Raw genomic sequence first — 14,649 nt, forward strand, 5'->3', positions numbered from 1 at the left:
ACATAATGTCCTCCACGTTCATCCATGTTGTCATGTATTTCATGACTTCATTTCGTCTTTGTGCTGCATAATATTCCATCGTGTGTATACACCATAATTTGTTTATCCATTAGTCACTTGATGGCTACCTGGGTTGTTTCCAACTTTTTGCTATCATGAATAATACTGCTATGAACATCAGTGTGTTCTGTTCATGGGTATATACCTAGTGATGGTATTGTCAGGCAACATGGCAATTCTATATCAGACTTCCTTAGGAATTGCCAAACAGTCCTCCACAGTAGCTGGACCATTCTATATTTCTACCAGCAGTGAATAAATGTTCCTATCTCTCCACAACCTCTCTAAAACTTACAGTTTTCCAATATTTTAGTAGTGGCCATTTTAATAGGTGTGAAATGATATCTCATTGTAGTTTTGATTTGCATTTCCCTAATCGCTAGTGAAATTAAACATTTTTTCATGTGTTTTTTCACCACTTGAATTTCTTTTTTGGCCAATTGTCTTTTCAAGTCTTTTGCCTATTTTTTAATTGGGTAGTTTTTCCTTTTTATTGTTGAGTTGTATGATCTCTTTATCTATCATATATATTAAACCCTTAACAAATATGTAATTGTCAAATATTTTTTTCCCAGTGGGCTGCCTTTTCACCCTTTTGACAAAGTCCTTTGAGGTTCAAAAGTGTTTAATTCTGAGCAGGTCCCATTTATCTATATTTTCTTTTGTTGTTCATGCTTTGGACACAAGGTTTAAGAAACTACTGATGACCACAAGATTGAAGATGTTTTCCTACATCTTTTTCTATGAGTTTTATGGCTTCTGTTTTTATGTCCTTGATCCATTTTGAGTTAATTTTTGTATAAGGTGTGAAATAGGGGTCATCTTTCTTTATTTTGTATATGGATATCCAGTTATCACATCACCATTTGTTGACTAGTCTGTCTGGCCCAGCTGGCAGGGCTTAACTGCCTTGTCAAAAGTCACTTGATTGTAGATGTGAGAGTATATTTCTGAGTTCTTATTTCAGTTCCATTGGTCAATCTATCTGTCTTTTTGCCAGTACCATGCTGTTTTTCCACTATAGCTAAGTAATGTGCTTTAAAGTCAGGCATGAGAGTCCTCCAACTTGATTCTACTTTTTAAAGGTATTTTCATCTACTCGGGACCCCATACCCTTCCAAATTAATTTGATAATTGGCTTTTCCATTTCTGCAAAAAAGGCTGTTAGGATTTTTATTGGGATTACATTGAATCTGTAAATTAGATTGGGTAGAAGTGACATCTTAACAATCATTTGGTTTTCCAATCCATGAACACAGAATGCTCTTGCATTTATTTAAGACTTCAGTTTCTTTAGCAATGTTTTGTAGTTTTCTAAATACAAATCCTTTATGTTCTTGGTTAAGTTTACTCCTAAATATTTGATTCTTTTAGTCACTATTATAAATGGAATTTTTTCTTATTTCATCCTCAGATTGTTCATCCATAGTGCATAAAAACACTTGATTTTTGCATATTAATCTTGTATACCATCATTTTGCTAAACTTGCCTATTAGTTCTAATAGCTTATAGTTCTAAGCAGCAAATAGTGAAAAATTTTACTTCTTCCTTTCCTATTTGGGTGCCTTTTATTTCTTTATCTAGCCTAATTGTTCTAGCTAGAACTTCTACCACAATATTAATAACAGTGGTGACAGTGGACATCCTTATCTTGTTCCTGATCTCAGCAGGAAAGCTTTCAGTCTTTCACCATTGAGTACAATTCTAGCTGTAGGTTTTTTTCATATATGCACTTTACCATATTGAGAAAGATTCCTTCTATTCCTATCTTTCGGAGTGTTTTATCAAGAATGGGTGCTATATTTTGTCAAAAGCCTATCCTGAATCAATTGAGAGGATCATGTGATTTTTCTTCTTCAATTTATCAATGTGCTTTATTACACTAATTGATTTTCTTGTGTTGAACCACCTTTGAATACCTTGGATAAGACCCACTTGATCATGTGTATAATTTTTTTTTCCACATTCAGTATTTTTATTTAATTTTCTAGCAGACAACTTATATTTCTCCCCACCATTTCTTTTAAGTTATTGTGATAATTTGCCATAATAAACTACATAAAGAAAAGCTTTGGTCAAGAATGGAATGAAATAGAAAAAAATTTTGCTGCTTTAAAAAGAAACATAACACGTTCACCAATTATATTCAAACAAATACATACAAATGCTATTTACACATCTTATGTGCTCAGGGTTTCCTGCAGATGGCTTTCTTCCCCATCATGCAAATGGCAAGCTGCAGTCAGTCGCATTTTGTCATGCTAGACCAGGAGATTCACTCAACTTCACATTATTCAAAGACCCTAGATAGAAGACTGTAAAGTCTTGAAATTCCAAGTTTGTCATGGCTCTATCGATGCAAGTAGTGCAACTTTTGTGATAGTCTTGCTTGCCCACTTCACAAATAGACACTTGGTTGATGCTATTCTCATGCAGTGTCTCCAAGGCTGTATTACCGTCCTTGGTTGTGGCCCTCTTAAGCATTTCATGGCCAACGTGTTGTGCTGGATGCTCTGTTTGGAAGGTCTAGTTAGGAGCCAAGGTCAAGCAGCTGCAATAAACATAGTTGCAGGGAATTGGGCAGTAGTTGTGGCCAGCAGCTTGCAGATAAACAATATACTCAGGAGAGGCAGGAACTCCATTTTCAGAATTTTAACCTGCACGCTTTTTGAGGCATCAGCAAGTCACAGTGCTGTTGTGGCTGACCCAAGCCAGGCAGCTCTCAGTGGCAGAGAAACTGACCCTGTGGGCCTAACCACCAGCACCACTGCCACCAAATTCTGATATCAGCTGGCCAAAAGGTATCTTGCTGCCCCATGGTGTACTGGCTGCCTTTTTATCCACTCCTTTAATGTAGGTGGAAAACATTCTGCATCTGAAGTTAAAAGATCCTGCTGCCACTAAAACATTGTTGGGATGCCAATCCAATTGAGGACCATGGAACGAACAGGCTTTTTAATGTGCTTGCATACCCCCCAGTCATTTTCAGGCTCAAAGTAACAACAGAAATGAGTCATACTCCACTTCCCACAGCAAACTTGTTCTCTAGTGGGGACCACTTCACAAAAGTGGCTGCATGATTAATTCTCTGGATCACCAGGTTGCGCTTCCAGACACCATTTTTCTGACTCCAGACATAGGCCTTGCAATCTGCTCGGCAAGTGATGATGAGGTCACTCTTGGGAGCCCAGTCAATACCTGTAATGTACCCACTGTGCTCCTTGAGGTCATGCACTTTTATCCACTGGTTCCCATTCTTATAGATGTGGACTTCATGATTATTGAGGCTAAGGACATTCTGTGTACAATCCCTGTTCCAGGGATGACAGGTGATTAGCTCTGGTAAAAACTGATACAGAGACATTACCCTCAGTGTTTTCAAAAATTAAAAAGCTGGGGTCAGGCAGTCTGGATGGTCCCAGATTGGAGAATTTGCAGACTCTGGTCAGTTGACGTGAACATCTCTGGCAGGATTGGAAGGGGATGTATAATTCTTTTAATGTGCTTTTAGACTTGGTTTGCAAGAATTTTGTTGAGGAATTTTGCAAATATATTCATTAGGGATACTGGTCTATAATTTTCTTTTTTCGTAGTATTTTTATCTGATTTTGGTATTAGGGTGATGTAGGCTTCACAGAATGAGTTTTGTAGTATTCTTTCCTGATCAATTTTTTTGGAAAAGCTTGAGCAAGACTGGTATTAGATTGTTTTTTGAAAGTTTTTGAATAATTGGTAGAATTCACCTGTGAAGCCATCTGGTCCTGGGCATATGATATTTGGGAGGTTTTTGATGACTGTTTCAATCTCCTCAATTGTGATTGTTCTGTTGAGGTCTTCTATTTCTTTAGGGTTAGTGTAGGTGGTCCGTGTGTTTCTAGGAATTTGCCCATCTCATCTACATTGTCTAGTTTTTTGGCATATAGTTGTCCATAGAATCCTCTTATGATCTCTCTTATTTCTGTGGGGTCAGTGGTAATGTCTCTCATTTCTGATTTTATTTATTTTTGTCTTCTCTCCTGGAAGGTGTGTAATTAAATCTTCAATTTTAGCTCTTTCTTCTTTTTTAATGTAAGCATTGAGGGGTGTAAATTTCCCTCTCATCACTGTCTTTGTGGTGTCACATAAGTTTTGATATGTTGTGTTCTCATTTTCATTCATCTCAAGATATTTGCTGAATACTCTTGCACTTTCTTCTTTGATCCACAGGTTATTTAAAAGTGTTTTGTTTAATCTTTATACATTTATGAATTTTCCCTTTTTCTATTACTGATTTCCAACTCCATTCCATTATGATCAAAGAAAGTGATTAGTATAATTTCAATCTTTTAAAATTTATTGAGTCTTGTCTTTTGACATGTGGTCTATCCTGTAGAAGGATCCATGAGCGCTTGAAAAGAATGTATATGTATATCCTACTGCTTTGGGGTGAAATGCTCTATAGATGTCTGTTAAGTCTAGTTGATTTATTATACTATTCAAGTTCTCTGTTTATTTATCCTCTCTCCAGATGTTCTATCCAATACTGAGAGTGGTGTATTGAAGTCTTCAACTATTATTGTAGAGACATCTATTTCTCCCTTCAGTTTTGCCAGTGTGTCTCTCACGTATCTTGGGGCACTCAGATTAGATGCATACATATTTAGTATATTTATTTATTCTGTGTGAATTGTCCATTTTATTAATATATAATGACCTTCTTCATCCCTTTTAACAGTTTTGCATTTAAAATCTATTTGGTCTGATATTAGTTATCACTACTCTAGCTCTTTTTTTGGTTACTATTTGCATGGAGTATCTTTTTTCAACCTTTCACTTTTAAACTGGTTGTGTCCTTACATCTGAGGTGAAACTCCTGTAGATAGCATATAGATGGCTCATATGTTTTTATCTATTCTATCAGTCTTTGCCTTTTTTTTTTTTTTTTTTTTTTTTTTTTTTTTTTTTTTTTTTTTTTTTTTTAATTTTTTTATTTTTTATTGACTTTGTAATAATATTACATTAAAAATATATATGTGAGGTCCCATTCAACCCCACCCCCCCACCCCCCCTCTCCCCCCCCCCCAACAACACTCGTTCCCATCATCATGACACATCCATTGGATTTGGTAAGTACATCTTTGGGCACCTCTGCACCTCATATACATTGGTTCACATCATGGCCCATACTCTCCTCTATTCCATCATGTAGGCCCTGTGAGGATTTACAATAGTCTTTGCCTTTTGATTGGGGAATTCAGTCTATTAACATTCAATGTTATTACTGTAAAGGTATTAATTACTTCATTCATTTTGTCCTTTGGCTTTCTGTTGTCATATCCTACTATGGTCTGTATTTTTACCCTTTAATTTACCCTTAATAATACTCTTCATCTCTATACTCTTCTCTCAGTTTTTCACCCTTGTTTTTCCCTTTCAGGCTGCAGTACTCCCTTTAGCATCTCTTGTAATTCTGGTCTTTTGGTAACATACTCTTTCGGTTTTTGTTTCTTTGGTGAAGACTTTCAACTCACCCTCATTTTTGAAGGACAGTTTTGTCAGATACAGAATTCTTGGCTGATAGTTTTTCTCTTTCAGTACCTTAAATATATTTTACCAGTTTTATCTCACCTCCCTGGTTTCTGATGGCAAGTTAAAACTTAACCTTATTGAGATTTCCTTGTACGTGATGCTTTGCTTTTCTCTAGCTGCTTCAGAATCCTTGCTTTTTTTCTGATATTTGTCATTCTGAATAATAGGTGTCTTGGAGGAGGTTAATTTGGATTTATTCAGTTTGGGGTGCATTGTACTTCTTGGATATTGATATTGATATCTTTCATAAGGGTTGGGAAATTTTCAGTCATTATTTCCTCAAATATCTTTTTCTGCCCTTTTCCATTCTCTTCTCTGTCTGGGGCACTAATAATGCATATGTTTGTATGTTTTGCATTGTCATTCAATTTCCTGAGACCCTTTTCCATTTTTTATATTCTCTTCTCTTTGTGTTCTCCTGTCTATGCATCTAAATGTGTTGGTGAATTTACTCTGATGGCCATTTCTCTCTCTTGCCTATTGTCCTCCCTCCCTCCCTCCCTCCCTCCCTTCCTTCCTTCCTTCCCTGCTGTTCTTTGATATTTAGTTCAACTTATTCCAAGTCTTTACAATTGTCTAGCTTAACATATCAAAATCAGGCTAGGGACTCCTTAATGGCACACACATTTTCTCCCAGGAATTGAGGTTAAGAGAGACCCAGAAACAGTTTTTCTCCATGCAGTTTCCCGTGCAGCCAGGAGATGGTGCTCACTGGCCCACCTTTTCCAAGGAAGTGTTTCTTTCAATCTCCACTTTCCTGTGTTTTGGTGTGTCCAGAGCCAAGATTCAAAGCAGGCTCTACTGGCTGAATTCACTGATGAGAAGCGCCATGACTCCCTCCATTCTCCCTTATAATAGCTGAGAGGGAAGAATATGTCTGTTCCCCTCTAAGTTAGTTGCAGTGAGCCAGGAGTTTTATCCAGGCATAATATCTTGGGAGCAGGGAATGGGAGCCCTTCCCAGGTGCTGCAGGGGTTTTGGTAACTCACATTTGTTGTTTTAGGTTCCTCATCTCCCTGTTCCTCATCCTCCTTGGAGATGTGTAGCACTGTCTTGGTCTGCTGAACACCAAAGCAGATCCCAGACAGCTTTTGGACTTTTTGTCATTGTTTTTGTGAGAGAGTTGAGTGATGCCAGCCTATGCCAAGGCCATCTTCCCAAAACTCATGGCCAATTGATTTCTTAAAAGATTTATTTATTTACTTTTATTTATTTCTTATTTATCCTGCTTCATCCCCCAGAGGATTCTCTCATCTGTCTGCTCATTGTTTGCTTGCCTTCTCCAGGAGGCATGGGAAACTGAACACAGGACCTCCCAAAAGGGAGACTAATGCCCAACTGGTTGAGACACATCATGCCTCTTGATCTTTTATAATGTTGCCAAGTCCACCTAATGTGGAAATAATAGTTTCTTCAACAAATGATTATGAGAAAACTCAATATATGTATGCAAAAGAATGAAAGTGGACCCCTACCTCAAACCATATACAAAATTAACACAAAGTAGACCTAAATATAAGTGCTAAAACCAAAAGAACTTAAATGGCTTAGGAAAATATCTTTAGGACTTTGTATTAGGCAGTGGTTTCTTATCCTTTAGTTCAAAATATGAGCAACAGAAGAAAAATATATGAATTGGACTTCATCAAATTTAAAATGTGTGTGCATCATAGGACATTATCTAGAAAGTAAAAAGACAACAGAATGGGAGAAAAATTTTGGAAATCATATATTTGATAAGGGTTTAATATCCAGAATATATAGACTCCCTACAACTCAATAACATAAAGACAAAAGATTCAATTTAAAAATGGGCAAAAGACTTGAATAGTTCTCCAGAGAAGATATATGAATGATCAATAAGCATGTGAAATGATGCTCCACATCAAAGCCACAATGAGATACTACTTCACACCCACTAGAATGGGACATACAAATAAAATGGAAAATAACAAGTGTTGGCAAAGTTATGAAGAAATAGGAACTATAATACATTGTCAGTAGGAAGGTAAAATGGTATATTGACTGAAAGGAGTTTGGTAGTTCCTTGAAAAGTTAAACACAGAATTACTATATGATGTGACAGTCCCACTCCTAGGCATATACCCCATATAACTGAAAGCAGATAATTTCACAACAATATTCAGAGCAACACTATTCACAGTATCCAAAGGGTAGAAACAACCCAAATGTCTATCAATAGATGAATGGATAAACAAATTGTTGTATATTCATACAATGGAATATTAGTCAACTGTAAAAAGGAATGAAGTTTTGATATATACTGCAACATGATGAACCTTGAAGACATTATGTTAAATGCAATAAGAAAGACACAAAAGGACAAATATTGTATGATTCCTCTTATATGAAATAACTAGAATATGTACATTCATTGAGCAGAAAATAATGTTATTAAGGGTAGGAGGGGAGAGGAGATGGGTAGTTAATACGTAACAGGTATAGGGTTTTTGTTTGGGATAATGAAAAGAAACATTTTTCTAATAGACAGTGGTCAGGGCAACACAACAGTGTCAATGTGATTATTTCCACTAATTTTTATGCTTTAGAGCAGCTGAGATGTGAAAATTTATGGTTGGTATATGTTTCCACAATTAAGAAAAGAGATAGTAAAGGGACAATGACAATTAAATACAATGCATGATCCTGGACTGGATTCAATAAAAAAGGATAAAATGCCCAAAAGGACATTATTGTGACAATTGAAATATATGGAATATGGACTGTATGCCTTATATCAGTGTTAAATTTCTTAAACTTCACTGACTATAAGGAGGTTACATAGGAAATATACATGGAAATATTATGTTCTCAAGGATCATGATGTATGCATCTTACTCTTAAATAGAAAATGGATAGATAGATATAAGATATGTGGCAAAATATTAAAAGTTGGTAAATATGGGTATCTGGGTAGAGGCATATTGGAGTCCTCTGCATTTTTTGTTTATTATTTTTAAAACTGTCCTGTAAGTTTGAAATTATTTTTAAAGAAAATGTTTTTTATAAAAGGACATATGAAAATATTTACTTGGCTAAGTTTCTTAGATTTTACATTTATAATATATCTAGCTCTCCATTCCCAATATCTGCGGTTTCAAGGATAAGATGTCATTTTGATTTAACATCATTTTATGAAATTCTCACAGTTATTTCATTGAGGATAGAAGCCTGATCAAATTATCTACTAATGCATGTAATAGGAAGAAGGAAATAAAAGTGAAATTAGTAACTTTTACATGACATGTTAGCACAAATATATTAAACAAACATAAAGATAAATTTAGTGTAATAACAGTCTCAGAGAACTATAGCTTAATAAAAAATTTAAACAAAAATAAGAAAATAACTACTGTATACCACCAGGCAATGAATGCTCAAGACAATCAAAAAGTTAGAAAAAGGAGCCAAAAGTATTATGGCCAGATATCTGTTGTTGTTATTACTGAAAAACCTACATTTTAAAAACATAGATAGAGGGATGATTGTTAAAAGGGTTTGATAGTGCTCAAAACACCTGCAGTTTTCCACAGACTGTGAAACATTCTTGGTTGCAGCAGATACAGTCTTTTCATTCTGTTGAGTACAATTTTTTTGGTCCAATATATCTCTTTTATCTGAGAGTAGATGAAGGGTTGAGGAGGGGCAGTGTTACAAACTCTGTCTTGTATACCAGAACTGGAACACTGCCCCCAAGAATTGCTAAACTCAATTTATGTCTTTCCAATAAATAACATTATAGTCTTATTTTATGTAGCAATATCTTACTTGCACGGCTGCTGTATAAAACACAGTTTATATTAGCATTGCATTATGGCCATGACCCTAAGTAGTGTATTGTTCTGCTGAATGGTGGCCAATATGAATAAGGGTGATCAGCACTATAAGCCTTTTAATGTGCTAACAGAACATTTATCATGTCAGACACTGTGAACTGAAACCTAGTTTTTCCTTCCTAGATGTTCATTTTCACCTTTATATTCTTTTACATCATAGTTTATATTCATTTAAAATGATGTAAGATAACCATAAAGTTTCAATAACTCAATGAAAAATTTCATGTGAAATTTTAACTTTGACAGTATATAATACACATATACATACAAGTCTTTAGCTTGAACTCAGTGAATTATATAGCGCTGAGTGAAAGATGCTATAATTATAGTTAACCTAGGACACTTATAAAGTAATTTATTCATGGGAGGTGGATGTGGCTCAATTGATGGTTGGGTACTTCCTCTGCTCAAGGCACTTTCCCTGCCCCAGGTCTGCCTACTATGTGGGAGGTCCAGGGTTCACATCCAGAGCCTCCTGACCTGTGTGGTGAGCTGGCCCATGTGCAGTGCTGATGCGGACAAGGAGTGCCATGCCACACAGGGGTATCCCCTGCATAGGGGAATCTTAAGCTCAGCTTTCCTATATTGTGGGCTGCTCATAATAACTTTGGTTCTCAGGGAAAATCTGTTTTCATGTTTGCTTGCTGTTCACAACTTCCCTTTTCAGTTTCAGCTGGGTGCCTTGGAACGTTCCTTGACTGTCCACAATCTCAGCAATGTATTAAAAAGAATACCTTTTTAAGCATTTGGTTATTTTGTAGTGGGAAAGCCCAACTTAAATTATTGTTTGATTTCTCTAACAGCTCTGCTTTTCACTAGGCATAGATTTATTTTCTTTATTTGGACTTTTGCTTCTCTCCCTGGCATTAGCTTGTTATTTGTTTTTGTCACCACTTGTTTTTGACAACCTCTGAGTTGTGCTGTACACACAGAGAGCTGATGCAGCAAGATGATGCAAAAAAAGAGACACAGATTCTGGGTGCCAATGACAAGAATGCAAGCAGATAGAGAAGAACACGCAGTGAATGGACACAGAGCAGAGAATGGGGGGAAAGGGGAAAAGGGGAGAGAAATTTTAAAAATCTTGGTCTGGAGAGATCTATGATAACTAAGAAAAAGGTCAAAATAGTCCCTGAAAGAGTATGCCTGGATTAACTGGATCCCAAGAGGCTAAGAAACAACATAATTTGTGGTCTGAGTCTCCCTCCTTGTCCCTGAAGACATGGGGAATACCAGAAAGCCATTAGAAAATTGGTGGCTTGCTGTTTTTACACAGATGATCCATAAACAAGTAGCAGTAGTAGTCAGCAGCCGCCCCTTGAGAGGCTGGAAGAACACATTCTTTATTGGGTTACCTTGGAAATCACAGATTAAGATCAAATAAATAGTAGCTCACAAATAAATATTACCAAAGGAACAAGGAAATAAACCACCATAAATGAGAGCTAACAGAGATGAATAATAGCTTTAGCTGGTCATGACCTCAGATGGTGGAATGGCCAGATATAAAGTATAAAATAATTGTTTAAAATGAATTATGAAGTAATAAAATCAGCATGCCAGAAGAGACTTTTAAAAACTGCTAAGCAGTTTTGAAAAAAAGACATACACCTTTTAAAAATGAAGAAAATATAATTATTGCAAGTTATTCAATAGATGGAAGAGAAAGAAAATTATAGACAACTGTAGCAGTTTGAAGCTTTTTGTGGATCCTAGAAATGATTATTTTCTTGAGTCTAATCCATTCATGTGAGTATAGAACCCTTTGATTGGATTGGACACAAAGAGATGGGAAAGAAAAAAGAGAGGTTAACAGATTTTGAAGATAGGTTGAGAAGGTTCAAGCATAGACTAATCAGAGTCTTAGAAGGAGAAAAGAGAAACTGGAGGAAGGAAGAATTCAGAGATAATGACTGAGAATTTTTAGAAGTAATCTAAAGTTGGAAGCACCTAATAGTCCAAGCAGGTTAAATACAAATAAATGTATGCTTGGACTTATCATGATTAAACGACAAAACACAAAGACAAAGATTTTAAAAGCAATTGGAGTGAAAAGAGCTTAGCTATAAAGGAAAGACAATTATACTGAGACGATTTCTCAGTAGCAATAATGGAAGTCACAAGCCAAAACAAGAGTGAAATAAGTGTAGCTCTCACGCTATAAAATAACCAGGTGCTTGATGGAGTGTATTTGAAAATACTTCCTAGATTATAATCAGTAAACAGATGCTCCAAAGCATTGAGCTAAAACTCGAGAGGGAATCAGGAAGCAGCAAACAGACTACCAAAGTTTATTATCTAAAGACATGTTCTAAAGGAATTAAAGATGAATAACATGAACATGGAAACATTTCAGTAGGAAGCATGAATGCAAGAATGCAAGAAGGAAAAGTGAGCAAAGATGTGAATAAATTTAAGCATGTATTGATCATATAAAATAACAATAATAATAATGTTCGATTGGAGGGATGAAAACTCACACAACTACAATAAAAGATAACTATAACAAGTAAGGTGGAAGGAAGTGACCAGATTTAAATTGTCTTGAGGTTTTTATATTGTTTAGGAAGAGAAAGAAATGTTAATTTTGAACTTAAAGAATATCTTTTAAAAATCTTAAGAATAACCAGTATAAGAAGAGATATAGAGTGCAAAACGTGGAAAAAGGTTGAGGAAAAAGAGAATATTGATTTTTTAAAAAATCTTCAGTTTAGAAGTTCAGAGAAGAAAAAATGATAATGGAGGATAAATAGAAAGGAAGTGCAGGATTTGACCTCTAAAATACACAAGTAGTCTGACTAATAAAAAATTTAGAAAACACAAAAATTTAAATGCAGTATTTAGAAGGAAAAATATTTATAACAGAAAATCGTTAATATATTTAATTTATAAATAAGGAGAAATGTTCCATTAGAAAAACAAAGAAAAGATATTGAATGGGCTGTTTTATCATTTCCCAATTTTCTGGAATTAATATAGAACTTTTTACATAGTTGGACTACTACCAATAAATGCTATTAAACATAATTAAAGTGGTATTTTTGAATCAAATTAAGAAGTGAAAAATATTCTTATAATACTAAGTAAAACAGAATAAAAATTACATATACAATGTGCTAGCACTGGATATTTATGGTTGGTGGGATTATGGAAGATTTGAATTTGAATTTTGACTATTCTGGATTAACTTTTTCTATAATTAGGATGTGTTATTTATATAATCATAAAGTTAAGGGTAAATGTTAATAAAATAATTCAAAATAATATCACAAGATAGCTATATTCTGAAAAATAAAAACCCAGGGAAAAGTAAATAAGCAGCTTAACTAGTCACTAGAACTACTGCCTATGAAGATGGTAGGCTAGGAGTGAATTGTCAGAGGGACCACTGGTTGTGCTCCAACAGTAGAGGACTGGGCTTATGCTGCTCTGGGAGGGATGCCAGCAATGCTCTTAAGAGAAGAATTATTTCATTGTGTCTGGCTTAGACGTCAATGTGTCTGTCACTTTGGGAAAGAGAAAGTGTACATAATGTACTAGGCTGAACTGTCCCAATAAACCAGAGAATTGATTCAATGCAATATCAAAATTAGCATTGTTAGGAATACCAAATAGAAAGTAGAATATAAATTAGATCACTTTTTTTCTTGTGCAGGAGTGTTGAGTTCATGTCTACCTCTCACATGTCCAATGTCTACAACAGAGAAAGCACTCAAAAACTTTAATTTTCTTTACATGTGGGGAAAAATTGATTACATTTAGACAAAATAAACTCTAGGGGAAAGAGTAGTTGAAAATATATACATGGAATGCTAATAAAAATATGTAGTTTGATCAAAACTTAATCACTGGGAAACGGACTTGGCCCAGTGGTTAGGGCGTCCGTCTACCACATGGGAGGTCTGCGGTTCAAACCCCGGACCTCCTTGACCCGTGTGGAGCTGGCCCATGTGCAGTGCTGATGCGCGCAAGGAGTGCCATGCCACGCAGGGTGTCCCCCGTGTAGGGGAGCCCCACGCGCAAGGAGTGTGCCCCGTAAGGAGAGCCGCCCAGTGCGAAAGAAAGTGCAGCCTGCCCAGGAATGGCGCCGCCCACACTTCCTGTGCCGCTGACGACAACAAAAGTGGACAAAGAAACAAGACGCAGCAAATAGACACAGAGACAGACAACCAGGTGAGGGGGGAATTAAATAAATAAATCTTAAAAAAAAAACACAAAACTTAATCATGCTATATATGCTATCTTTAAACATATTAATTGGCTTAATTAACCATAACGACCAAATAAACCCATTTTAAACTCCTTTGTTTCTAAAGAAGTTACAGAGCTCTTATACTTAATTAGCATAGAAAAACTACATAAGTTCTTTTAATGAGAAACTTCTAATATAAAAATAATGGAAAGCTTATGTGCTGAGTTTATAACAGTTTAGTAAATCATCCTAATTTCTTTACAGTGATTTATGTTACAATTGACAACTGCTAGAATTCTCTGGTATAGTAAGACATCCTAAACTTTTCACTTGAAAGTTCTTCCTTAAGATCCACAGTTACTCATAACTATTTGAACACTTGGAATCGAAGGATACTAGATGAATTTTAGGCTTATAGTTCTATGAGAAAATATATTCTATAAATACTTTGGGGTCTACATGTACACTCAATTTGAACCATATTAAGCATGTATAGAACCATGTGAGAGAGAAACCCATGGACTGATCTGAGATTTAGATCCTATTTCTTAATCTCTGGTGACTGAATTTGTGATTCTGAACAAGAGTCTTAAGTTCCAGCACTCCTCATATATTAAAAAACTATATAATGAATAGGGAATTGTGGGAAGATGAAGGAGTAGGAAGTCCCAGGAACCAGCCTCTCCACCAGAATAACTATTTTTTTTTTTTTTTTTAAAGATTCATTTATTTATTTAATTTCCCCCCCTCCCCTGGTTGTCTGTTCTTGGTGTCTATTTGCTGCGTCTTGTTTCTTTGTCCGCTTCTGTTGTCAGTCAGCGGCACGGGAAGTGTGGGCGGCGCCATTCCTCGGCAGGCTGCTCTTTCATTTCACGCTGGGCGGCTTTTCCTCACGGGCGCACTCCTTGCGCGTGGGGCTCCCCCACGCGGGAGACACCCTTGCGTGGCACTGCACTCCTTGCGTGCATCAG

The 14,649-nt window shown here is 35.9% G+C and overlaps 1 protein-coding gene and 1 pseudogene across 3 annotated transcripts in view; both read right to left on the reverse strand.

Annotated features, from left to right (window-relative positions):
• The window catches only part of ATRNL1 (attractin like 1), an 899,374-nt gene that overhangs the window by 238,110 nt on the left and 646,615 nt on the right, over positions 1-14,649 (reverse strand). The window lies entirely within an intron of this gene.
• Positions 2,255-3,656, reverse strand: LOC131278677 (actin-related protein 2/3 complex subunit 1A pseudogene; annotated as a pseudogene).

This window comes from Dasypus novemcinctus, chromosome 6 (genome assembly GCF_030445035.2).
Source record: "Dasypus novemcinctus isolate mDasNov1 chromosome 6, mDasNov1.1.hap2, whole genome shotgun sequence".
Lineage (NCBI taxonomy): Eukaryota > Metazoa > Chordata > Mammalia > Cingulata > Dasypodidae > Dasypus > Dasypus novemcinctus.